This window comes from Lissotriton vulgaris, chromosome 6 (genome assembly GCF_964263255.1).
Source record: "Lissotriton vulgaris chromosome 6, aLisVul1.2, whole genome shotgun sequence".
In the NCBI taxonomy this organism is placed as follows: Eukaryota; Metazoa; Chordata; class Amphibia; order Caudata; family Salamandridae; genus Lissotriton; species Lissotriton vulgaris.
The window spans coordinates 41,114,362-41,140,201 of record NC_141694.1 but is presented as its reverse complement, the minus strand read 5'-3'; positions in this window follow the sequence as shown (position 1 = coordinate 41,140,201).

The following is a 25,840-nucleotide window of genomic DNA, read 5'->3' as shown; positions in this document are numbered from 1 at the left end:
TGTGAAACCTTGAGGAGCTCTCGTAAATTTGAAGCTGGGTCCATTTAAACAGAATCCGAAGAGGTATTGGCTCTCTGGATGTATTGGGACACTGAAGAAGGCGTTCTTTAGGTCAATTACAGTAAAGAACGTCGCCTCGGAATCAATTGCAGTCAGTAATGAAGAAATGTCTGGGACCACTGGGTACTGGGGTATTATGCATTTGTTCAGTTCTCGAAGGTCAATCACTAGTCTGTAGACTGGTGGTGCATTAGGGTCAGTTCGTTTAAGAATAGGATTGACAGGTGAATTACATACATTCGAGTCAGTTTCTACTACCACTCCTTGTGCAATGAGTTTGTCAACAATTTTCAGTAATGCTACTACGGCATCAGGTGGCAACTTGTATTGTCGGATTCGGGGCAGTACTACTCCTGGTTTGAGAGTGACACGGTGTGGCGTAATGTGCATGTAACCTACATCAGTCGGACCTCGTGCCCATAAATACTGTGGTACATTCTGGAGTCTGGGATCAAAATCTTTCAACACATAATGTCCTTTAAAATCACGTAAAAACAATCGCACTCCTTCCGGAGAACAACAAATTACTGCTCCTAGTTCTTTCAAGGTCTTTATACCAAGCAAATTTTCTGGACATGACTTAGTAAGTAACAAGTCTGTAGTACGGGACAATGGACCGACTCCTAGGGAAACTGGCTTTGACACTTCGTTAACAATAGGCTTTCCTGAAAATCCCAGGGAAACATTCTGTGAGCCTGAGAGGGGTGCCCCTGGAACCTCGGCATGACTGATGGCAGTTCTGCTCGCCCCCGTGTCAATCAGAAATTTTCTGTCTTTTCCCAGTACACGACTATGTACATAGGGACCCTCTTGATCTACAGGAACCTCAATAAGGGGCAAGCCAACCTCCCTCTCTAGGCTATTTCATGAGTACTGTTGATATTCTGGATAGTCTGACTGTGCGTACTGGTACATTTGTTGCGTGACCTGTTGTGTGGCAGCGATTGGTTGCGGTAAAGCTACTGTCTGTTGCGTGTTCTGTGGCGTTTGCGTGTTCTGTGCGGTGCTATTCTGTCTGGGAAGACGCGGCCTTTCTTTTGTCTTGCCTGTAGCTATATTGTGTTTCAGGACAGCACATTCATTTACATAGTGACCTGGTTGCTTGCAATAATTACAGTTCCCTTTAACAGGTGCCGTGCCCTTTTTATGGCCATCAGCTGGTACTGATTGTGCGACTAGTACTTTCATTTTCGTATCTTTCATGCGTCTCTTTTCATGTTCCTGTTCCTCTCTAATTCTGTTCTGGTGGTATTGTAACATTTGCAACATTTGAGAAGGGCTGTTTGCTTGCCAAGTACTCTCAACCTTCAGTACTCTATTCTTGATCAGGGGTAAGGAATTCTCTACTAATTTGCTCACAAAAAGATGTGGATACGATTCACTACTTGGCTTAAGGCTGCTATTAATAGTAAAACATTTTTCGAATCTGGAATAAAAATCCCTGGTGTCTTCATCTGGTTTCTGTTTACATGCTGAAATAGCATCCCAATCTTCCTTTTTAATAACCAATAGCCTTGGCAGTACCTGTATCAAGAGTTCAGGTAGTTCCTTAGCTTTGTCCCCAAGACCAACACCAGGGAGCCGTGTTCTATCCTCATCTTCCAATTCTGTCCAATTTATCTTTTTCTCTCCCACCTCCCATTCTTTCTCCTTAAGCTTTTCATAAATGCCTGCTGGTAACAGTACCTTTAATAATTTAATGATGTCGGCGTACGTGTAATCCCCTATGCGGAGAATGTCTTTTAATTCACGGTGGAATCCCCCTGGGTCTTTATCATGGCAGGGCAGCAACTTTTTCATTTCCAGTATTTCTAATTTCGTCAAGGGTGTGTAAACATATACTCGTTGAAGTTCATTATTTGCATTTTTGACGGGATGTACCTCTCGTAGGGGGTTCTGTCTGTCTATGTGTAAACTCTTTCTGTCGTGGTGTGGGGCAGGAATCATGTGCGTGGTCAGAAATGTCAAGTACTTATGTCGTTGGTCTAGAATGACATTAATTAATTCGGTACCTAGGCCTATCCATCTCTCTAGGAGTATATCATCCAGTAATTTATACAAGGGACCGGGATCAGAACGTTGACTCTCGTACAACGTGATCAGATGTTGAACCATGTAAATACCAGCCAAACGCTGTTCTACCGGGGGAAGGCTCAAAAAGGTCTGAGCCACTACATCACTATTATATATATTAGAATTAGTCACCCATTGAACGGCTGACCGGGCTAGTTCCTGTTCGTGTATAGTGTGGTGTCTACCGCCCCCTACTCGTCTTTTCAGTGCATTCTCGGTAGCTTGGAATAGGTGTTCGAGAGAATATCTTTCTGGTATGGGAGGTCCTTGTTTGCTGTAGTCGAGGCACTTGGGCCTGTCAAACTGTCTTGCTCTGCCTACGTAATTCATTTTATTTATTTCCTCTGTTTCGGACTCAGCATCATCAGATGCTAAGTCGTCCTCTTTCTCGTCTGACTCTTTCCTGTGTAATTTTAGAATTTCTTTTCGTATTTTCCTATACATGCATTCTATCTTTGCCATTGTATCATGTTTACAGGAAGCTATGTTGTCACTCCACTCAATCATACCTCTAGTTACTCCTTTATCTTGCTGGTCTTGTTCCCTGATCAGACAATTAATCAAAAAACGTAAAAGTGCGCGTTGAACCTCCACTTTTTGTTGTGCCATGGCCTCATGTATACTCTCAGGTCCCTCCCCCGTTCTAATAAAATGGTATATTTTGTCTAAATTGTCTTTCATGCCTGGTAATGTGATCAAATACTCTGCAACGCGTCTTAATCGTAGTGAGAACATGAGCGTTGGGCCCACACCTGGTACTGGATCGTATATACAGTGTGAAATCGTTACATTATGCTTATAGGGTGATGCCGTCATTTGCGGCGTTCGTTGCAATGCTAGCTCTTGGAGTGCTCGTGTTGGTGGCGGTGTTTGCGGCGTATTTGTCGTCCCCCCTCCCACTGCCCCTTGTCCTAAATCGTCTTTCACAGTCGGTGGCGGAGGCAGTTGTGCATGCTGATCCTGTGACGTAATCAGAGGGAGAAAAGGATTGTTGCCAGGAGGAGGAGGAAAACCTGCATTAGCATACTCTGGAGCAGGCTCCTCTAAATAGGAGGAAAGGAAGACCTCCGCGGCTGTCTGTTTATGACTACGTACTTTAGTCGGAATCAGTGGTGACGGCAAATTACCGGGTACTTCCGGGGTCACTTTAGCTAGTCCTTCAGCGAGGACGGGATACATGCCTCTGATAAGGGCATTTCTTTCTCTATCTGCTTGTTCTGCCTTGACCCGTTCCCCTTCTTCCTTTAGTTCTTTTTCTCTGGCTTTATCTGCTGCTTCTTTACTTCTCTCTGCTTTGTGGAATTCTTTCTCGGTTCTCCTATGTGCTTCTTTACGCCATAACTCAATGGCATCTTTCTGGGACTGTCTGGCTTTCTTTTTCCATAGTGCTTCCTCTACTCTCATAATGCAATCAGCATCCCATGTCCCTGAGGCAGGCCATCTATATTTCTCTTCCAGATCCTTCGTGTAATCTACCCATAAGTCTAAAAACAATATGGCATCTAACCCATGTTTCTGGTACATAAAATGACCAGGGGTGTCTCTAGGCGGGACAGGGACTGCCTCTTCGAGTATCCCTTTCCTGGTCCCTATCTGACGTAATTTCGAAAACAGTGGCATGTTGGATGGACCTAACTTTCACGAAAAGACAATATACACAAGAAAACAACCATTCACACTACAACATTAAAACAGATACGTCCTAACTGGTACATAGAAAAAGAAACATGATCCTGAAAAACTGTTTACTTTATGTACTGTAAAACAGCACAAACATACCGGTCTCATAAAGAGACACGTCTTTACCGCGTCCACCAAAATGGACACGTCTTTACCGTGTCTGTGTACCCAGACACGTCTTTACCGGGCTCAAATAAATGAACCCGTCTCTATGCGTTCCCAATAACGGTACTCACCGGGAAGCAGAACTGAAGGCCTCGGAAACTCGATACTGCATGACTGTTACTGCTGCTGTTGCTGCACATGCGCCTCGGAACAGGTGGGCCTCGTGATACCTCGGACCTTGCTCTCTCGGCTTGGGCTCTGGTTGGGATGGTCCGCGATCCTCACCGCCTCGTGTGGATGCCTGGTCGCAGTCTCCGTCTCCTCCGTGGGCCTGAGGGAGTAGGCAGGAAGTCCCGCTGTCGTGTACACTTGAAGTCCGTCACGGCTGTAGAAGGAGGCAGGGGGCTGGACCTACATCGCCGGCGCGTGGGGAAAGGGACTGGTCCCTGTTCGGGCGCCAGATTAATGTGGTAAATAAAAATTACCCTGTCGGAGTTTCTATACATTAACAAGGATCATGCATATAATGAGAGGCAGAGTCCGTGGTGTCCGATTCAGAAGGGCTTTATTCAATAACTCGAGTTACTGGAGAATCGGGTTCCATCTCCACTAGGGATCAGGAAGGATCATCATCTGAATCTTTATTCACAGAGCACATTATATATAGTTAAAACATACATTGACTTGGATAGAGAAGGCAGAGCGCTCCAGGTGGAGCAAGTGAAAGAGAGAGATAAGAGCACATGGGCGTGAGAAAGGGCGTGTAAGAAGGCGTACACATGGGTGTTCACTTGATGAGTCATAGGTGTGTCATAGGTGGGTGGATACATGGAGGGGGTCTGCATGGTCAGCAGGAACCTTTACCCTACTTGTGCGCGCAAAACTGGTCATGACGTAGAATTGACGTATAACTGGGGAAAGCTAGGAGGAGCTGACTTTCGTGCTAGTAGAGGAGTCTTGGATGTCAGGACGACCTGCACCTCTGGCATTATCTGATATCTTGATCTTGGAGGATGTATTGTCTGACTTAAAGGTCGCTGGAGCAAAGGCTGAAAAGGCTGCTCATCACTAAATGCTAGTGTGTGCCTATATTTCTTCGTGCAATGCGTGGGGCCATGGGCCTTCTATAGATTCGGGTTCTGTAAATCACTTGAATGGAGACAGAAAGGCTAGGCCCTATCTTCTGCTGGCGGAATATGTTTATCCTTTTCATTAAAGAGGAATGTGTTTCTGTGGAGCAGAGCAGATAACTGTAGGCAAAATACTGTCTTGGCAGGCCAGGCTGGGCACCTCTCGGCTGAGCAGGAAGTATGTGAGAGGTCAGGGATACATAGCTAAACTGCAGCTTTCAGAGTGTCAGGAGGCTTGGAGCCTGAATTCGGGTCCTGGCTCGGTTGATCCACGAAAACGATTTCATCTCGACATTAAAACGTGTACCATGTAAATGCATTGGCAACATAGGCCTCAGTGCAGAATTAACGTTTCATTCATGGAGGGCCTGATAACTGACGTGCTAACATTGGACGGAAATGCAGAGGCACTATTATTACAGGCATGAGAAGGGAATTACATGGTGACATGGACATACATGGGGTATGTGTACAGGCATAGGGTGCATGTAGGGGACACACTGGCCACGTAAAATTTCTATTTCCTCAACATAGTGGCACAATACCCGGGGAGCACGCGTGATTCCTTCATATTCAGGCACAGCGGCATGCACACACGCTTAGCCAGGGGTGACTTCGGCGAAGGACACCTCCTAGGTAAGTACACATGCCCACAAACAGTACGTCAAGCCCATGTAGCTGCGCATGACATGCACTGACCCTCTGCTCCTTTCCTTCAGGTGACAGCGCCTATGGCCTCCGTGAGTACCTCCTCACCCCATACCTCAACCCTGCCTCACCACAGGAACAGTGTTACAATGCTGCGCACATTCGCACCAGGAATGTAATTGAACGGACATTTGGGATGTTAAAGAGCCGATTCCGCATCGTACATAAGACTGGTGGGGCCCTCAAATACCAGCCTGAGGTCTGCTGCCGCATCGTGGCCGTGTGTGCCATACTGCACAATATTGCTATCAAGCGGAGGATACCTGTGGAGATCTCTGGCAGTGAGTCGAAGGGGGACAACCGGCCACCTGCACATGTACTTCATGCACGTGGGGAGAATCCTGCTGAGGGACACAGGTGCCGCAACAACATCACACTAAATTATTTCTAGTGCCCCCATACCCCTCACACAACACTGCACTCATGCATGCCAAATGAAATAATGACATGAGTCGGATTTGCGTTTGGAATAAATTCTTATTATTATGTTAACAGGATATTTCCTTAACTCTTTTTTGTTCAGAAAACATGAAAACTGTATTACGACATACAGCCCCATGATAGCGAAGCAGGTCTGCTTTGTACTGCAGCATGGCACTGCTGCTAATGGTCATACAATCCTTAGTGCCTCCGGCCAGACGTGCCCTGTCCCCTCTCCACATCCACCTCGCTAGTATTGGGCCATGATGCCGCACTGGGCCTGGTGCTGCTGCGTCGTTTTTGTGCCACCGGCAGGGACAGGCTGCTTAGACTGGATGTGCCCTCACTGGCATCATTACCCCCCACCCTTGCATGGGCATGGCCACACACCTGCTGGTTTTGGATAGCAGTTGTAACCTGTTCCAATGCCCTAGTAACATCCTGGCAGCATTGCACCATCTGCTGACAGCCGGGTCAGCAGCTGGCGGTGGCGGCGGCGGCTGATGTCCTGCTGTGACACCATGATTTGGCTGTTCTCCCTCACAGCAGCCGTTAACACCTGCATGCTGTCGGTGAGCTGGCTCACATTTCTAGCTGTTTTGTAAAGCTGCAGCTGCATGGCTACCATGTGCCGTGTCTGCTTTTGGTGGACTGCTAGCATCCGGCGTTCAATATCAAGCCCAGGATCTTGGGCATGTTACCCCCAGACAGCTCGTGTTGCCACGTTGCCTCATCTGACCGCTTGACTGCGAGCGCACAGTGGCTGTGCGCCGTGTCTGCCTCCTGGGTGGCGGTGTGGCCTGTTCCACTGCCATTAGTGACGCATGGGGTGGTTGCGCGCCTCCTGTCACTGCAGGGGTGGCCCTGTCCACATGGGCAGGTAGTGGTACTGGTGCTGGTGTGTGTGAAGGTCCAGGTCGTGGGGCAGGATGGCTCTCTCCCTCGGTGTCCTCTGTGTTCTCCTCAATTTGGAGTACCTCACTGTCAGTGCTCTGTGGTTCTGCTGCACCTGTGATGTAAATGGGTGCATGATTAATGATATGCATCTTGCACATGGGATGTTGCAACATGCATGCAGGCTTGCTTTTCCTGACTGGCATTAGGGACATGTTTCACTTGACAGGTCTGGCTGTGTGTGGCTATCAGGGAACTATTATTACACTACAGGTCCCACAATGCAATATGGCATTTCAGATGTGCATGGCCTGCATTACTGGGGTTAGCAAATGGCTAGCTCTGGGGGCATGGGCATTGTTAGGGGACGGGGTCGTAGTTGCATGGCTCTTAGCTTGGGATTGTTGGGTGGGTCAGGAGGTGTCCAACTGGGTGACCCCCATGCAGGCTGCAGGGTTGATCGTGTCCTCCATCAGGTCTTCAAGTGGTGTGTTGGGCGCAACTGCGGGGTGTCCTCCTCCCTGTGGCATGTTGCTCTCCCAGCCTCTCTGCAATGCGCTCTTTGGCACGACCTCTGAGGTCATACCACCTCTTCTTCATCTCATCAATGGAGCGCTGGGTCACTCCAACAGAGTTTACCCTGGACCGGGTGCGCTGCCAAATGTGCCTCTTGTCTGCTTCAGGCACCTTCCGGGATTCCTTCCCAAACAGCCTAACATGGTCCCTGGTTACACCCTCGATGAGGAACTCCAGCTCCTGCTCTGAAAATTTGATTTTTCTTTTTCTGCCAGGTGCACTGCTTCCTGCTTCTTCCTGGGACATTCTGGTTTTGAATGTGTGTCCTGTTGTGGGGCTGCAGGGTATGTCTGATGGAGCTCTGTGCTGTGCTTCTTCCACTCTCAGGCTCTGTGTTCAGAATGAGTGAGGGAATTGCCTACTTCCTGGTTGTGATGTCATCATTGTGCTCGAAATGCGACTTCTCATTTTTGCGATCTCGCAATTAGCGGCATCGCAATTTGCGATTCCGGTAATTGCAAAATCACAATTTCAACATGGGAAACAGGCGATTCTGCGATTTTTGTACGATTTTGCGAAAATCGCAATAGGCAATTGCGGCTGACTGCGAATCGCCTATTTTATTCGCTTTTATTGATGCATCCCATTCTGTGAATTCTAATTAATATAGGCATAGAAATCATAACCATATTTAGACATAGCTCATGCAGTCCAAATACGGAAGGGCTACTTCAACTAGTTCTGAAAATCCACAACAATTTCTTGGAAAACTTGGCTACAGCAGCTAGGAATTGCTTGAATACTGACTTGTCCAAGAACGCATGGAGTTTTCAAAGAACTGAGACTCTTTGATGACGTTATTATGTCCACCTTTACATGAATCTCGGCACCTTTAAGGTATAAATATGCCCGCACTTGCCATAGCAAACACACGGTGGTTTGGAGCAGTTCAACTATCTACTTGCCGGACGCATCCTGCTACAGCAAGTGCCGAAGGAAGCCGACCCTCCAGCAGACACACTGAGAGAGACGCTGTCTTTTCTCTTGTCGAGAAATCCAGCTCCAGTGTTTACAAGCTACCCTTGCGGGTTGTTGGGAAATCGAGTCCCGAGACAGAGAGATCCCAGACCTCCTTCATTCTAAAACCAAGGTACGGAGCTGATTAGACCCTAAGAGAAATCTTGGATAGATTCTTGGCAAAGAATACTACATTTATGCTACACCTCACTTACTTCTTCCCTTGTACTAGACTTAGGTTAGGTACATTGGGGTGGATGTATTTTAGAAGCACCAGTTGAGTACTTTTTAGCCTCTTGTTATTTATGTATGTATTTATCTATGGTCTAGGAACCATACAATGCTTTTACAGTATTATTTTATAATACTCTTTTTACTGTACGCATTATACTTTGCAACCAGTATTAAGATTGTAGCAGTTCAGTTCTTCCTCATGAGAAAGAAGACTGTTCCATAAATACTTTTATTGAAAACGCCCGTCTCTCTATTTCTCTGCACCGCTGGTGAAATGAAGCATGCACAAATGACTGAGTAAAATATCTATCTATTGTTTCCACAACTCTGAAGATCAGTTTTATCTTGGGGAAACAAAGTTGTCATGTTTATGCGGTTGTCAGAAACTAAATCCCTTCTTGTAAATTCGAAAAAGTTTCTAGTGACCTCCGAGCTAGCTGGCACTCACAATTAAGTCTAATATATTCGATAGCGACCTAGTAGACATAAGTCCTAGGTCACATCTCTAGGATATATTATTCTAATGCGCAGAGCCTATTGGGAATATAGGAACTACACTACATCCTAGGGGTGGACCTGGGGAGGGGGTGGTTACATCCCTTCCCCTTTGTCCAGTTTCACACCAGAGCTGTGGTTGAGTGCCCCAGCAACCAGTTTGAACTGGGAAATGCATGGAGCACCTTGTGTGCCCCAGGCTGTGTCTGAAAAGCATTCACTGAATGCAGCCCTACCTGCCCCAATACACTAAAGCCTGTCAGGGGAGGTGGGAGCCCCTCCCTGGACAAGAAACCTATTGTCCAGGTCTCTCCTGCTGGAGTTTCATCCAGCAGCAAGAGGGCAGACTCGTTTCTGTGACAGCAGCCTCAATTTTGTGATGCTAGGGCTCTGTTTAACTTTAACCGGGTTTAAAAGTAACTACATGTCTTCTCCCTCTAGAAGTGTGGAATGCTACCCCCGCCGCCAGGGGGGGTAGTATTCCAAAGTGCTTGATACCTTACACAACATGTTTTGATAAAGCGAAACCAAAGTTAGCATTAACCGCGAGGATTATAATGCACTTAAGAGTATATGGTATGGCTATATCATAGAACAGCTATAAGGAGATAGTTCTGAAAGCTGCAGAGGGGCTCAGCTCATGCTAGGGCATCCTCTCACACAAAACCAAGCACTCTGCCTCCAGGATTGTCAAGGCCTGCCATAGGAGTGACTTATAGGTTACTATGTGTCTATATATAAGGTAGATGTAGATATAGATATACTATATCTAAGTAAGGGGTGATTATACCACCTTACCCAGGCTGTAAGTACAGACCTGTGGTGTCAGTTTGGAAGGCTAACCAGGGGTGGCACAATACATGTTGCAGCCCCTGGTAGGCCTAGGGTGCACCTATGCCCTGGGTACCTAAGGTACCATATACAGTGGCTCACAAGGGTGACCCAGTATCTGGTATATACCTAAAGTACATGGTATTAATTCAGAGAGAGTACAGCTAGGCTGTGGGCCTGATTAGCAGGGCCACAGCCATACTAAAATCGAAAAATCTGTGAAACACAGCAAAAAGTGGGTGTAACCATAGGAAGCAGACCCTACTCTCCTACACTGACAACAACACCTTCCTGTTTGCCACTCTGAACCATTTTGTAGCGCTTCCTTGCATGAATCATGGGAGCTGCCCTCTGCTCATCTCTGTCTGAGGAAGGATGAAGCAGTCATCCCTCCAGAGGAGGGGTGTGACTCGACAGTGGGTCACCCACATGTGTGCAAAAACGTTCAAATGCACAGCAAATGTAACGTGTCAGAGCAGAATCCAGCATGCCTATCAAATGGGACACCAAGACCATCCTTCACGCCTGTCTTTCATTGCCTACTAACGGCAGCTAACTCATGTTACACAATCAAGGCAGCTGTGACTTGCAGTCACATTGTTGGTAAAAGTTCCCCAGGGCGCACCTTGCTGTAGCAAGGTCATTCTCCCGCCCACACAAGGGAGTATAGGTTCTACACTTTGGCCTTACATTCCGAGCTTGGAAGCAGAGTGCAACAGAGTGCAGGCACAAAGCCCTTTTGTTCCAACAGGAGGTGACCCTCACTTATGCCAGAGATACATTCATGTTGCAGGAGCTGCGGAAATCGAGTGAGATATAGTCGCTTCTTGCAACTGACCTCCCACTTCATTGTGTGGGACTAACTCACTAAATATGCACTGCAACTGAGATGGCAGTCCTTGCACATTTTCTTAAATGTGTGGGACCAGGCATGGTCAGTTCTGTTCGAACTATATCCGGGGTGTTACCATCTTTCATTCATTCAATACATTCCAGCGTCTTTGGAGGGTGGCACATCATATTGGTGCTAGAAGCTGGTGTTCCACATCTCCTCTTTGTGCTTCATAATGACTGCTCAACTTGAGGCTATGCACAAGCCAGGCCAGCTCCAACTGTACCGCCGACGCCTGTATGAGGCTTTTGAATGCGTGCCCTTAGCAACGATTGGCATAAGTTACGACTTGACCTTTCTATTTGCACATTATACTTGCGTTCAACCAGTGCTTCATTGCAAGAGAAGTAATTTTTCCTAGGCGATAGAACTTTGCTTATCGAACACGTGGTGTCCAGTCCCTGATTTCAGCCGGTTGATGGGTCCCTTGGAGGCACAGGCCCAGGCTTGTTCTGTGGATGGTCAAATGACGCTTGGAGCTTTACTTGAAATCTTGGCTCAATGGGACATCTCTACGGCTGCGCAGACTTTCCTACAGTGTAGTTTCATTGAAAATCACGCAAGTCTCCCAATTGTGGTTTTGGATGCTCCTGCCTATGAGGTACATGAACGTTCCTTTGACTTACCTAATTGGATGTCATTGCTGTTTTCTGACAACGATGGGGATGAACTGTTAGAGGGAATTGCATTTCTTTGCTCACGTACCTTCATGGTTTAACTGCTTAGGTCATCACAACTGTGCTGTCTGCATTATTGACTTCTCTTCCAAAGGCTCAATGTGCCTTTAGCTCTTGTCTGCGAACTTTCCATTGTTCCGCCGATTTTGTCTTATTTTTTAGCAGTTCCTCACTGATATTTTGAACACTGCATGACTTTTGAACTCTGTTTTGTTTCTTCTGTCAATGCCCTACAGACTCACCAGGGGGAGGGTATCATCTGGGGTTATCGTGCCCTTTGGATACATTGTCGACATTGCTAAGTCAGCACGAGTTTGCTTGCTATGTGCTGCTGCTTTTGCACCCACCTCAGCTGGAGTTTTTTTTGCGGCACTTTGCCTCTGCCTTGTGCATGTTTACAGATTTATTTTGCCGTCCTCAGCTTTCACTCATGATTCTGTCTGTTCATGATGTGCAAAAAGTACTGGTCAGTCTCCATTACCTGGTCATGACATGTTAGCAGCAGCAGCTGCAATATGGAATAATCGTGCTTTGATATGCTGTGGTTGCATGGTTTTGAGAAACACTTGGAGGTAGCCATTCCATCGAGCTGTGCTCTGCTGTTCCTATGATGTACACCTTTGGGTTTGGGCTTTCATGTTGGGGGTCTGCTACTCACGCCTGGAGATCTTTTGTTAAGAACTTCTTTCTGCCAAGGGGAGGGTGATTTTGCCTAGTTGTTCTGCCTTTTTCACAGTCATTATGACATGATGGATACTTTTGTCTTCTATGGTGTTGTGACAATGCTGATGATGCTTGTCGCATGCATTTTGCTGCTCCTCGTGGTTCGCATACAGTGTCATGAATCACCATAGTCAGAATAAACATCTTGGATTTATTTGGTGATGCAGATTATTTCAATTGTGGACAAGTATGAGGGTGCGTGAGATTGTCTTGTTCTGCGCTGCCTGGGTGGTAGTCCGGGGGTGGTCCTGGGGGTGGGAGTGGTCCTGAGGGTGGTGGCGTGGGTATGGTGGCCCTCTTGCTTCTCTGAGCTGCATGATTAGTGGCTCCATGGCATCTTTTTGTCTTCGGATGTGGCTCTGGGCTGGGCTCCCTTGCTACTGCAGGTTTTCGTCCTACTTAAGACCAGACAAAAAACAAGGTCTTAAATCCCTGCTGCCAACGTGCCTTATCGCCTGTTTTTGGCCCACCTCGCAGATCTGGCTGGTCGTTGAGAATATGGCAAAGTGGGGTTATCGTGATTTTTTGGACGGGAAAGCCTACTCTGCATATGATTAGCGTTGAATGTCGCGGTCTGCCTTGGCGATGGATTTGGCGGCAGCTTTTGCAGGAAAACATTCGATGTAGGCTGTTGGCGCAGGCTTGTGAATAGGGCGATAAATCTATTGTCACTTTAGTGGCGAAAAAGAGCTGATACATCGGCGAAGAGTCCTTGAGAATATGCTCCAAGATGTGTTGAATATTAAAGAAAACACTTGCAGAAAACGTTTATGCTAGGTGAGTTTGGGTCGATTTCCATTGCAAGTAAAAGCAAAGTGTTAGGTGATGAAAACATTTCCTAAGGGGTTTGAAGGAAAGAAATTATTTTGAAATTTGAAACTAGAACAAATATACATAAGATATGGAATAATGCTGTTTAGTTGAGAAGGTGACATCTGAATTGATGAGATTGCCACAACCTAAAATCATCGAATCTATTAAATCATGAAACCATGTCGGAAACCGTCATCTTAAGCTCAAAGGCAAATAGAGGCACTTTTGAGATTACAGGTCGCATTTAAACTGGTGGACAGGCTCCCCGAGCCCTTTGGAAGCCAGCCGGAATGACTGGTCGGATTCTTTTCCGACTGCCTCCATCAAAATGAGGCAGTCGGAAAGGAATCCGATCAGCATATTCTTTTCTGCCCATATCGAAATAGACCCATCACTGTTTCTACTCCAATCTATTGTTATTTGAAAAATATGGTAGATGCTTAAGAGATAACATTTACAGTAGCTAGTTCAAATTAAAACAGTTTACACGAGGTAATGCAAATAAAAAATTCTACATACACAATCAATACTCTAAATGCACACATATTTTTTTAAATACAAAATTAACTACAATGTTATCTAAAACACATTAATCTAAACTACAAACCTTTATATACATATTTAAAAATGTAATATATATAATTAATATTTTTATCACTATTAAAAATGTATATATTGTTGAGAATATTTCCTAGCGTTCATAACCTTTGAAGAATAAACTGAATATAAAATCATAAAACAAAAGTAACAATCATACATTCAAACAATTTACATACATTTTATATTTTAAAGGAATTTGAATAAAGGAAAATAAAAACTGCAAATCTATTTTTTATAATCTTTATACAATTTTTAATAAAATACTTTTTTTTACATATTTTTAAATGTTACAATCTTTTTCTTTATTTAATTCTATTATTATATATATTTAAATTAACATCAAATTAACCAATATTAAAAGTATTAATATAACAAAATAAAATAAAAAAATCCACATTAATTTGCATATCTTTAAAATTATGTACTTAAAATCTGAATTTAAAACACACTTGTATTTAATATCTCCCTACCCATAGTCACTAAAAATCAATACCCCACTACCAAAAATGTATTCAACAATGAATTATATACATAAATACAACAACAACAAAATGGTAGAAATTTCATAACAAAACAATTAGAGAACTAAAAACACAAATACAAAAATAATATACAAATAAAATCAAACACACTACAATAAATTACATATTAATTAACACTTACAAACGATATTAAATACAGCAATATGTTCTACATCAATATATTTTACAAAGATATTAAAAACAACACTAAAAAATACTTTTACCTTGGATATTCCTGCTAACTATATTTTAGATATTCTTGACGCAATTTTTTTTTCCTATATTTTGTTTAAACACCAATTTGAAACCTCTTACATGTGCAAAAGCAGCTTATTATCAGACAATGATGCACATAATGACTACAATGGTGGAATTTTACATTTGGAAAGAACACGCATGGATGTAGAACATCTGCCAGTGTGCAGAATTACTATGTAAATTTAGGGTTGATTCCTCAATTGTGGGCTTTCTAGGGGGATCCATGTTTGTAACTGTAATTTAGTGCCTTGTTAGGATGTCGACAATCTTACCGCCGACTGCTAACGCAGCAGTCAGGAGACAGCCCAACAAGTAGTCAACGGTCTGACTGCCAAATTAGGATACGACTGCCTTGCTGGCGGTCAGAAAGTGCTCTTCTATACGGAGGCATGTGCTCTGGCCCAGGAGAAAGGCCTGCAGCACAAGTTGCAGTGTAAAAGACCACTTTGCACTTATATGTAAATATCTACAAATGTGGATTTCCCATTTATCAAGTTAATTAATGAATGATTAGAGTTACTCCCACATAATGCTTCTGGAAATATAGTAGTTCTGAGTCCCACAATTTTATAGACGCATATTCTGTATGTCTTATTCAAGGATTTCCTTTAGGACTAGTGAATTCCTCTTACATCTCTTTAAGAAATTTGCCAGGAATAATAATTGGAGTAAGCTGTCATAAAACGACAAATTTTAGCAAAATAAATGTCTTGAGTAGGGAAAATTGATTTCAATGCAATCTTGTCATAAAATGTTTAGGTGTTCGAGAAAAGGTAAATATTTTTAACATATGTTTCCATTTTCAGGACTGATTTGGATGGTGCAGAGGCCTATAATGCCGGGATGGAAATGCATATGTTTTAAGGCCCATGGTCTAATTAGATACATGTGCGTGGAAGCACAGCGGAAGGTCATCATTGCCTTTTAGGGATAATAAGTACGTTGAAGTATTACTTATCATTGGTGCTCGTCTGTTGGCAGTCCTCTCAGTTATTTAAAATATAAGGGACTGTGGTTCCATGGTTCGAGGGTCTGTGGTTCGGAGATTCTGAACCCGTTCATTGAAGGTCATCGGATATAGACGATTTTGGTATCAGCGGACCGCAAATCACGAGTGCGGTTTGTATGAGTGTTTTTCGGAATAATCGTTCAATGAGAACACTACGTATTCAGGGTTTTCGTTTGAACCCTCGGGTTCCATTTTGTGTGCGGCAGCCATTTTGTGTGGTTGCCCTCACATAGGCCGATGACTATGGCCGAACGAGTCTTTGGGACACATACACCTTAACTGACTTTCGTGTGACCTGGCCGAACTGACTCCCTTGCCCGAGGCTGACCTCGTTGAGTCAGTTCCTTGTTAAGCAGCTGATCAGATAAAGATCAAAGAGCAGGACATTGCTGAGTTTATGGTACACGCACACACCCTTCTATCTTGCTTCTCATCTGTTTCTGTTCCTTCCTTTATGGCTTAATCACTGATTTGGGTTGAGGTCTTTATGATGGGTTTGTCCGGCCTGATCGAACAGGAATATTGGAATGTGCTTGGTCATTTCTGGTGGGCTGGACAACGGGAAGTGGGATTGTCGTCATGCGATATGTTTGAAATGTCACTGTTTCATTGGTCAGTTTGTATGTAATTGATGCTAGCCAGGAATGTGATTTTTGGCATAAAAGACGATGCTCCGCTCCTTGAATTTGTGCAGTCTCTAGCGAACCACCCGTGCTGTGCTTCGTAGACCTCTGTTCCTGGTTGCAGCCAATAAACTTGGTCTTTGACGTCATCAAGAAGTGTCCTGTGTCTGTGTTTGCCGAGGCAGGGGAATCCGAAGACATCGGGCGTTATCCCTGGCGCCGCTGGGTTCTAAAACCCGGTTCTTCAGTTGGCGCCCAACATGTGGCGACTTCAGCTGTACCGGTCCAAGCCCGAAGATCGTGAGGAGCTTCGTGTGGAAATTCTGGAGGAAGGCCTGCCACTTCATCGACCACTGTATGTCGTCGTGGTCCGAAAGTCTTTGCTGCGAGGTTCCCCGCTTTCCGACAGCTACAAAGGACTGCTGCCCTGACTGTCGCCCTGTCTTGGAGCCGTTAGACGATTTGTAGAGCAAGACAATAGACGGGTCTTCTGGTGACGCCATCGACATTTCAGTTAAGTATGAGTGGAGCGTCTCCCAGTCCTTAGTTTTGTTTGGGTATCCTTCGGGATCGCTTTGATTTGGTACCTGCAGGCCCCAAAGCCGAGGGACTCGTGTATTCTCGAGACTATTGTTTTAAGATTTCCCTTGAAGTTTGAAGCTAGACTAGTGAGCAAAGATGCCTGGTCTTAGCAGACTTGGAAAGATATTTGGTTTTGGTTGTACTAGGGATTCCCGATTGGAGGATTCGTGTCCGGTTCCTCCGATTGGAACTCCGACCTATGAGCTCTACGTAAAACATGAAGTGGGCCCCATCGCGTATAATGAAATATGGGTTAAATATACCAGGAAAGACGGTGTCCTACAGTGGCCCCGTTATGGTAGCTTTGAAACAGAGATTTTAGACAATCTCGAAGTTAAACTGTTCAAGAAGAAAGCCCGGCCGGCGATGTTTGACTCTTTCCGCTTATGGCGAAAGGAAGCCAAACAGAAAGAAATTAAGTTAGCGAAGCGAAATAAAAGAGAACAAGGTATGTCAATGGTGCAAGCTGCTATACAGTTTAGGGATAATGAAGAAGAACAAGAGAGCGAACAGATGCTTAGGCAGCGTAAACTAGCGGTGGATAACTGCTACCCAGCTTTGCCACCTCAACAGCAAGAAGAGAAGAAAGATCTTGTGAAAGATCCTTTAATGTCGCATCTATTGAGTTCGCCACCCCCTTATGTGCAGAATGCTACGGCACCGCCACAAGTTGTGGTTGCGCAACCTCCGGTTGCTTTGCCACCTGCGATTCCTCAACAGCCAGCTCCTCTTCCATTGGCTCCTATACTTTTGGTGCAGCCTTCTCAAGGGCCGCCGCCTTTGCTACCTCCTTCGTCTGCTACTCCTACGCCTGTCTTGTGTACTCCTCCTGTTATTGTTTTGTCTCTGGTTTCCTCTCATTCTGCTCCGTCTCCTGTTCTTTTGTCACCTTCTCCTTCTGCTCGACAGAGAAAGACTGATGCGGTTGCTAGTATCTTTTCACCTCTGTTGGGTTCATTGGGTATGTCTCCTGTTGTCCAGCGTAGACAATCGCGTAGTCAATTGCCTGATGCTAATGAACGGACTGTGTTAGATCACTTAGCACGTAAATGGGTTACGTATCCTTCGCACTATGATCTTGAGGGTGTTATGGATGTTTTCCATCAACGGGAAGCACCAAAACAAAGATTTGTATTTGATATGATGTGTTCTTTCCTTCGTAAACATAGGGAAGATAGTGAGGTAGGTCAAACTCCGCCTGAGTTGTACCGTATACATTCTGAGTTTGCGAAAGGGACTGTTGTGGGTCTCGAGGTTGCGAAAGCAGTTGGGACGTTGTTGTCGTTTAGGAATGCATCTCCTTCTGAGCGATTGTTTGAGCCTGATTCGTCAGTTAGAAGAAAGGCGCGTCAATATCCAATGCGTGAGGTTCCCTTAGTTTGGAGACCTGGTGATGCACAAGCTGTTCCACCTATTCAGCCACACTTTCAGCGTGTTTGGGTACATGTTCCTTGGAAGCGTGCTGAAGTTTTAGCCCTTAAGCAGACTTTGCCTGATCCGCGCAAAAATCCAGCAGGTTTTTATAAGGAGCTATCTCAGACTGCGGATTCATGTATCATGAATTTAGCCGATATAGATATGTTGTTTGGGAATGTTGTTCCACAGCCTATTTGGGGACAGATTCGTCATTCGGATCATGCGCAGGAATTAGGTGATACATGGAACAATCTTAGAGCTGCAGATGATAGACAAGTAGGTGGCGCTAAGCCTGAATATATAATTGCTGAACTCCCTGGTAGGATAATTAATTATATGAAGACTTGAATGCCTGCTTTGTGTGTCAATTGGGACAAGTTGTCTGTGTGTAAGCAGAAGAAAGACGAAACTGTGTCCGACTTTTTCACTAGATTCGAAGAGACATTTGTAGACCGCAGTGGTCAGAACATGAGTACCAAAGGTGGTCAACGGTTGTTAGTTGACAAGTTTGTTCATAATTTGCTTCCAGAATTATGCAATAAGTTGAAGGATTCTGAGAGTGCTGGGGCTGTTTCTACGTCAGCGCAGATTTTGGCTACTGCCCAGTACTATGAGAATAGGAATAAAGATGAGATAGAGAAAGCTGATAGGAAGACTAAGGAATTGAAGACTAAAGTTCTTCTACAGCAAGCTTATCCGCCCCGTAATAATCAGCGCTATTATCAGCAGCCTCAGCAATATCAGAGAAACTCGCAAAGGTTCGAGTCTTCTCAACAGCGTTTTCCCGTAGGTCCTAATCAGTGTGCGTATTGCAAAGAAGAGGGCCATTTCAAGAGTAGTTGTGCGGTTCTGTTACAGCGCACAAATGGTGCTTCTGGTGTGAGAGGTCGAGGTGTTCATCAAGCGCCTAGAGGTAGAGGTCGTGGTCAGAATACGCGTTCTTTGCCTCCACAGAATTCTATGAATAGCTTTGATCAGCAGAAGGGTGCGTCTGGTAGGACGCCACAGTACTATGCGGACGATTACTATGTCGAAGGTGAGGATGTGGATGGTAATGATTGCTAGGGCAGTCATAGACAAAGAGAGGGAGTTGTTTCAGTTCCAGTAGATCAGAGTGGACCCTATGTTGAAGTGGTTGCATCAGGTGTGTCAGAGCCTTTTCTGTTGGATACTGGTGCTGCGAAGAGTTCTGTTATGCACTCTAAACTCCCTGGCACACCTTTGTCTGGCTTAAAGAATGTTTCACTAGGTTTTTCTGGCGCCCCGGTTACGAATCCAATTTCTAGTCCGTTGTCTATTTCTGTTGGATCTTGTGAATTCGAAGCACCCCTCATTCTGACGACTGGTTGTGGTGAGAACTTGTTGGGATTGGACTTGTTAAAGAGATAGTATGCGACGCTATATTGTTCTCCTTCAGGAGTACATCTTACATTGGGTAAGAGAGTGATCTCTCCGATGTATTTATCTAAAGATCGACTTCCACCTGAACTGTCTTCTCTTCCTGATCTTCTTTGGGCTACTGGTCCGAACGATGTGGGTTTTCTAGAGATTCCGCAATATGTTGTGGCGTTGAAGGCGAATGCTAGATTGCCAAGCATTCCACAGTACCGCATCTCTAGTGATGGTGAAAGAGCATTTTTGGCTATCATCTATGATCTGATTGAGAAGGGTGTGATTGAGGAAACGAGAGGTAATGTGTGCAATAGTCCGGTTTTGCCTGTTCTGAAGAGAACTGATTCTTCACAGCCTCCTGTATATAGGTTCGTAATCGATCTCCGCGAAGTGAATAAGATCGTAGTTCCGCAATTTCCTGTTGTACCTGATATCACCGCTTTACTGACTTCGATCCCGGCTACAGCCACGTGGTTTTCGGGGATTGACTTGAAGAATGCTTTCTTCAGCATCCCGATTGCCGTGGAGAGTAGGGATATTTTTGGCTTCTCTTTAGGAGGACGAAGTTTCCGCTTTAAGCGCGCTCCTCAAGGCTATTGTGAGAGTCCATCGATCTATAGCCAAGCTTTGAAGACGCAACTTGATTTGCTGGTTTTACCTGACGGTGCTGCTCTTATTCAGTACGTTGACGATCTGTTAGTTGCTGCCGACAATGAAGAGATTTGTAGAGAGGCTACTTTGTCGTTGTTACGACATTTGTCTGATTTCCATCATAAGGTTTCTCTTTCGAAGTTGCAATATTGTCAACAAGAAGTTACCTACTTAGGTCACCTCTTATCGAAGGAGGGAAGGAAACTGACCCCAGAAAGAATCCAAGCTATTGCGAAAATTAGTGTGCCTACGACACAGAGAGAAGTACGTGCTTTCTTAGGTATTACGTCGTACTGTAGACAGTGGATCCCTAATTTTTCGTTGCTTGCGAAGCCTTTGATAGCTCTTACTGTTAAGGATACTCCAAATCCTATTCCTTGGACTGACGAATGTCAGAAGAGCTTTTCAGAATTACGTATGCGTTGTGTTCGGCTCCTGTGTTGGGGACTCCCGACTACAGTAAGCCTTTCACATTGTATGTCCACGAGAGAGAGGGATGTGCATTGTCAGTTTTGACTCAACAGTTTGGCGATAAGCAGCGTCCATGTGCTTATTTTTCATCGACTTTGGATCCGGTAGCTAGAGCGTTGCCGAGTTGTTTGAGAGCTACAGCAGCAGTGGCTGTTTCGATTCAACAGTCTGCTGGTTTGGTAATGAACAATACACTGATTGCGATGGTTTCACATGCAGTGGATACCTTGTTGAATCGTACCAAGACACAGCACTTAACTAGTGCTCGATTGTCGGGTTACGAATTGACCTTGTTAGCGAGTCATGTGCATATAAAGAGATGCAACATGTTGAATCCAGCCACGTTGTTGCCGATTTCAATTGAGTCAGATGATATCGAACAGCATGATTGTTTCCTTAGAACTGAGGAAAAAACGAAAGGGAGGATAGATCTTAGGGATACTCCTCTTCCAGAATGTGATGGTACCTTGTGGGTTGATAGTTCGTGCTTCAAGCTTCCGAATGGTGATACGACTGCGGCATATGCTGTTACGACTTTGCATACGATTGTTGAAGCTGCACGTATCCCACATAATTCAGCGCAAGCAGCAGAGTTGATTGCATTAACAAGAGCGTGTGTGTTGGCGAAAGGAAAACGAGTGACTGTGTATACTGACAGCCAGTATGCATTTGGTGTGGCTCATAGTTTTGGACGTTTGTGGAGAGAGCTTGGGTTCCTGACTTCGCATGGGACCAAGATCCAGCATGGTCAGTTGGTGAATGAACTTCTTGAATCACTTACTTTGCCATTGCAAGTAGCGATTGTGAAATGCAGTGCGCATAAGAAAGTTACGGATGATGTTGGTCGTGGTAATGCGTTTGCAGATGAAGTCGCGAAAGAAACTGCAAGAAATGTGATGAGTCGAATGTATGTTGCAGGTCCGGCGAGATGGGTTCCAGATGGAAGTATGTGTGAAGATACGATTGAGAGTGTGAAATCCATCCAAGCTGAAGCTACAGAGAAAGTGTTGAATGAATGGAGAGAGAGCAAGGGTAAATTGGATTCGAATGGTTGTTGGATTGATTTGTCAGAGCATCAGAGATGGTTGTTACCCGATGCGTATGTGCTTCCAGTGGTTACAATGGCTCATGGATTGGCTCATATCAGTGTGAAAGGGATTTGCAAGTTGTTGGCTCCGGTTTGGCAGAATGCTGGAATTCCTAAATGTGCAGAGAATCTGGTTAAGAACTGTATGGTGTGTTTGATGTACAATCCTGGTAAGGGAATTCCAACTCCAGCTGGTCATTTTGCTCCTCCAACGTATCCGTTTGAGGCTTTGCAGCTAGATTTCATCCACATGGAGAGGTGCAACAACCTAAAGTATGTGTTAGTGGTTGTTTGCTCTTTTTCTAGATGGGTGGAAGCTTACCCTTTGAAGGACAATACTGCCTTGTCCACAGCGAAAGCCCTTATTAAAGAATTATTCCCTAGGTACGATTTGCTGAGAATGATCTGGAGTGACAATGGGAGTGAATTTGTGGGTCAAGTGATGAAGAGAGTATGTGATGGGTTAGGTATCCGGCAGAAGTTTCACGCTGCAAATCACCCCTAATCAGCTGGTCTAGTTTAGTGCTATAATGGCACCCTAAAATTGAAGTTAGCCAAAATTCAAGCGAGCTCTGGTTTACAATGGCCAGATGCCTTGCCTCTAGCCCTTTTGTCCACTAGAATGACTGTGCATTCACAAATGGGTTTGAGTCCATACGAGGTAATTTTTGGTCGCCCGGCGAACATTTGGGGAGTGCCGAGGCCAACAAAATTTAGTGAAATAGAACATCCTGTGTTGCTTGACTACCTGTATGAAATTGCGTGTTTTGCATCAACAGGTTCACAATTCATTGCCACAAGCTTCTAAAGATCCAGGGCACGCCATTGAACCCGGCGCGTGGGTGCTCGTGAAGAATTTCCATCGAACCAAGAACGAGCAGCCCCGCTGGACCGGACCTTACTTGGTGTTGTTATCTACCCGTTCTGCAGTACGAGTGCACGGTAAAAAGAACTGGATCCACGGCGTACATTGCAAAAGGGCTCCTTTGCCTCTGCCTTACAACCGGTGGGTCCAGAAAGGACTTCCTGATTCTGAGACTGAGACCGTGCCTCGTTTTTTGCCATTCAGCAATGCCCGTTTGATTGGAACAAACACTGAGCAAGAAAGTGACGATCTTCTCCAAGAAGCTGTGCCTCCATTGAACCGTTCGAACACTGTTGAACCTGAGCTACTTTTCCGTGAACAAACATTGCCTGACAAAGAGCGTTACAATTTGCGACCGAGAGTCGTGGAAAAAATAAAAGTATAAAGTTTTCTTTTTATGATTTTTGCAGGTTAACTCTCCTCTGAGGAACTACTTTGATTTTTGTTTTTCGAACCGCCATCCGGGTTCAGCTGTAGGGTCGCGGTTGCCGAAGTCTTTGGAGTGCAAGCCGAAGACAATAGGTCGACGGTTCTGGTTGGCCTAAGGGAGTTGCCCTGGGCTGACAGAAGCATTCCTTAGCATAGAACACCCTACCACCGCGAGCAGCAAATTAGAGAGGATGGAGTTTTTCGAGATGGAGAGACCTGTTGAGACAATAAGCTTAAAGAGCAAAATCTGTAAATTGATGAGCCGGAAAAGATTTTTGATATTGTGTTTATTTATGTTGCTTAGCTTAATGATGTTTTTAATTGGATATGTGACATTCTCTTTTCAAGTGACGTTCATGCCCACTACGCAACCTATACCTCCTCCTACTATTTCTTCTCATTCTTTTCACCCTCTGCCCGAACATAAAATAGTTAGAAGACTGGAATTTGCTAACAATTCCTTTGTTCAACTCCTGCACCAACACCAGCTAGTTATGAACACAACAAATTGTTGCGTTTGTGGCCTAATGCCCCATACGACCGATAAAGGTATTCCTTACCTGGTTCTGCCTTTCAGCTATAATGGTTCTATTTGGGCATATAGAACAATGTTCATTTATGCTCATAGTGTCTATCCCCAACGTTCCGTGAAAGATAGTCCGAAGACTAGTGCTCTGGTCAAGGGCATAGTCGACATGATTAGAGGAATTAGTTCGTATGAGACTAACCCGAGAGATGAGACACAAGCATATATTGGTTGGAGCGTTACTGGATATGGAGTTAGTCTGAGTGTTAATAAGCGAGCGAAAAGTTCTCCACCGATTTGGATCGTGCCCCATCAGGGTCGTTATTGTCTGCAAGGTAATGGCAAGAATCCGTGAGCTCAGTTAGGGAAGAGTGTCTGCATTGAGACTTATGTATTTGCGTCTCAGACTTCCCCAGCGTTCCTAGCAGCTAAGGGTACCTACTTCATCTGTTATGACAAAGCATACACATGGTTTCCCCCTGACTTCTCGGGCACATGTTTTGTTTCATCCCTGTTGCCTCCCACTTTTACAGCTGCGGCAGATTACCATAAGACGAGAGTTGCTAGAGGTGTCTTCAGTAAGGAAGATACCGCAGAGCAAGAGTTGGGAGATTTCTTTAAGGGTTTTCTGCCGTTCTTGGGACCGATGGCTAACAGCAGAAACATTCGCCAGTTGACGAGAGTGGTTGAGTCCACCATAGTCGAAACTGCCGGTGCCCTGAGCAACTTGACTGCTGAGCTCCAGTCGGATCGACTTATGACACTTCAGAACAGAGTTGCTCTTGATGTCATACTTGCAGATAGAGGTGGAGTGTGTAAACTGATTCAATCAAGCTGCTGCGTTTTCATTCCAGACACCGCTCCGACAGTCTTCCAGGCCATTTCCGAACTACATAAGATCTCTGAGTCTGTACATATAGACGAGGGAGATTGGTCGTTGATGGGATGGTTTTGGGGATTGATATCCACGTGGGGATGGAAGATTCTGATGGTCATTGGGATAATCTTAGCTATCCTTTTCCTGTTCTGTCTCTGTGTACAGTGTGCTCCGGCTATATGTGGCCTCTGTGCTACATCATGTGCGAGGAGACCTGTCCAGAGAGAGTTGCTAAGTACTTGGATGATGCTACAGCAACATCTTGATGATCTGATGAATATAGACCGACCTGGATTTAGACTGACATGGGTTTGGGTCTGTTGCCTATGTAAGGGCAAAAGGAGGGTCTGTGGTTCCATGGTTCGAGGGTCTGTGTTTCGGAGATTCTGAACCCGTTCAATGAAGGTCGTCGGATATAGAATATTTTGGTATCAGCGGACCGCAAATCACGAGTGCGGTTTGTACGAGTGTTTTTCGGAATAATCGATCAATGAGAACACTACGTATTCAGGGATTTCGTTTGAACCCTCGGGTTCCATTTTGGGTGTGGCAGCCATTTTGTGTGGTTGCCCTCACATAGGCCGATGACTATGGCCGAACGAGTCTTTGGGACATGTACACGTTAACTGACTTTCGTCTGACCTGGCCGAACTGACTCCCTTGTCCGAGGCTGACCTCGTTGAGCCAGTTCCTTGTTAAGCAGCTGGTCAGATTAAGATCAAAGAGCAGGACATTGCTGAGTTTATGGTACACGCACACACCCTTCTATCTTGCTTCTCATCTGTTTCTGTTCCTTCCTTTATGGCTTAATCACTGATTTGGGTTGAGGTCTTTATGATGGGTTTGTTCGGCCTGATCGAACAGGAATATTGGAATGTGCTTTGTCATTTCTGGTGGGCTGGACAACGGAAAGTGGGATTGTCGTCATGCGATATGTTTGAAATGTCACTGTTTCATTGGTCAGTTTGTATGTAATTGATGCTAGCCAGGAATGTGATTTTTGGCATAAAAGACGATGCTCCGCTCCTTGAATTTGTGCGATCTCTAGCGAACCACCCGTGTTGTGATTCGTAGACCTCTGTTCCTGGTTGCAGCCAATAAACTTGGTCTTTGACGTCATCAAGAAGTGTCCCGTGTCTGTGTTTGCCAAGGCAGGGGAATCCGAAGACATCGAGCGTTATCCCTGGCGCCGCTGGGTTCTAAAACCCGGTTCTTCAGTACATGTGGATCTTGTAATGTCGTTGGGTGATTTGTTATGTAAAATT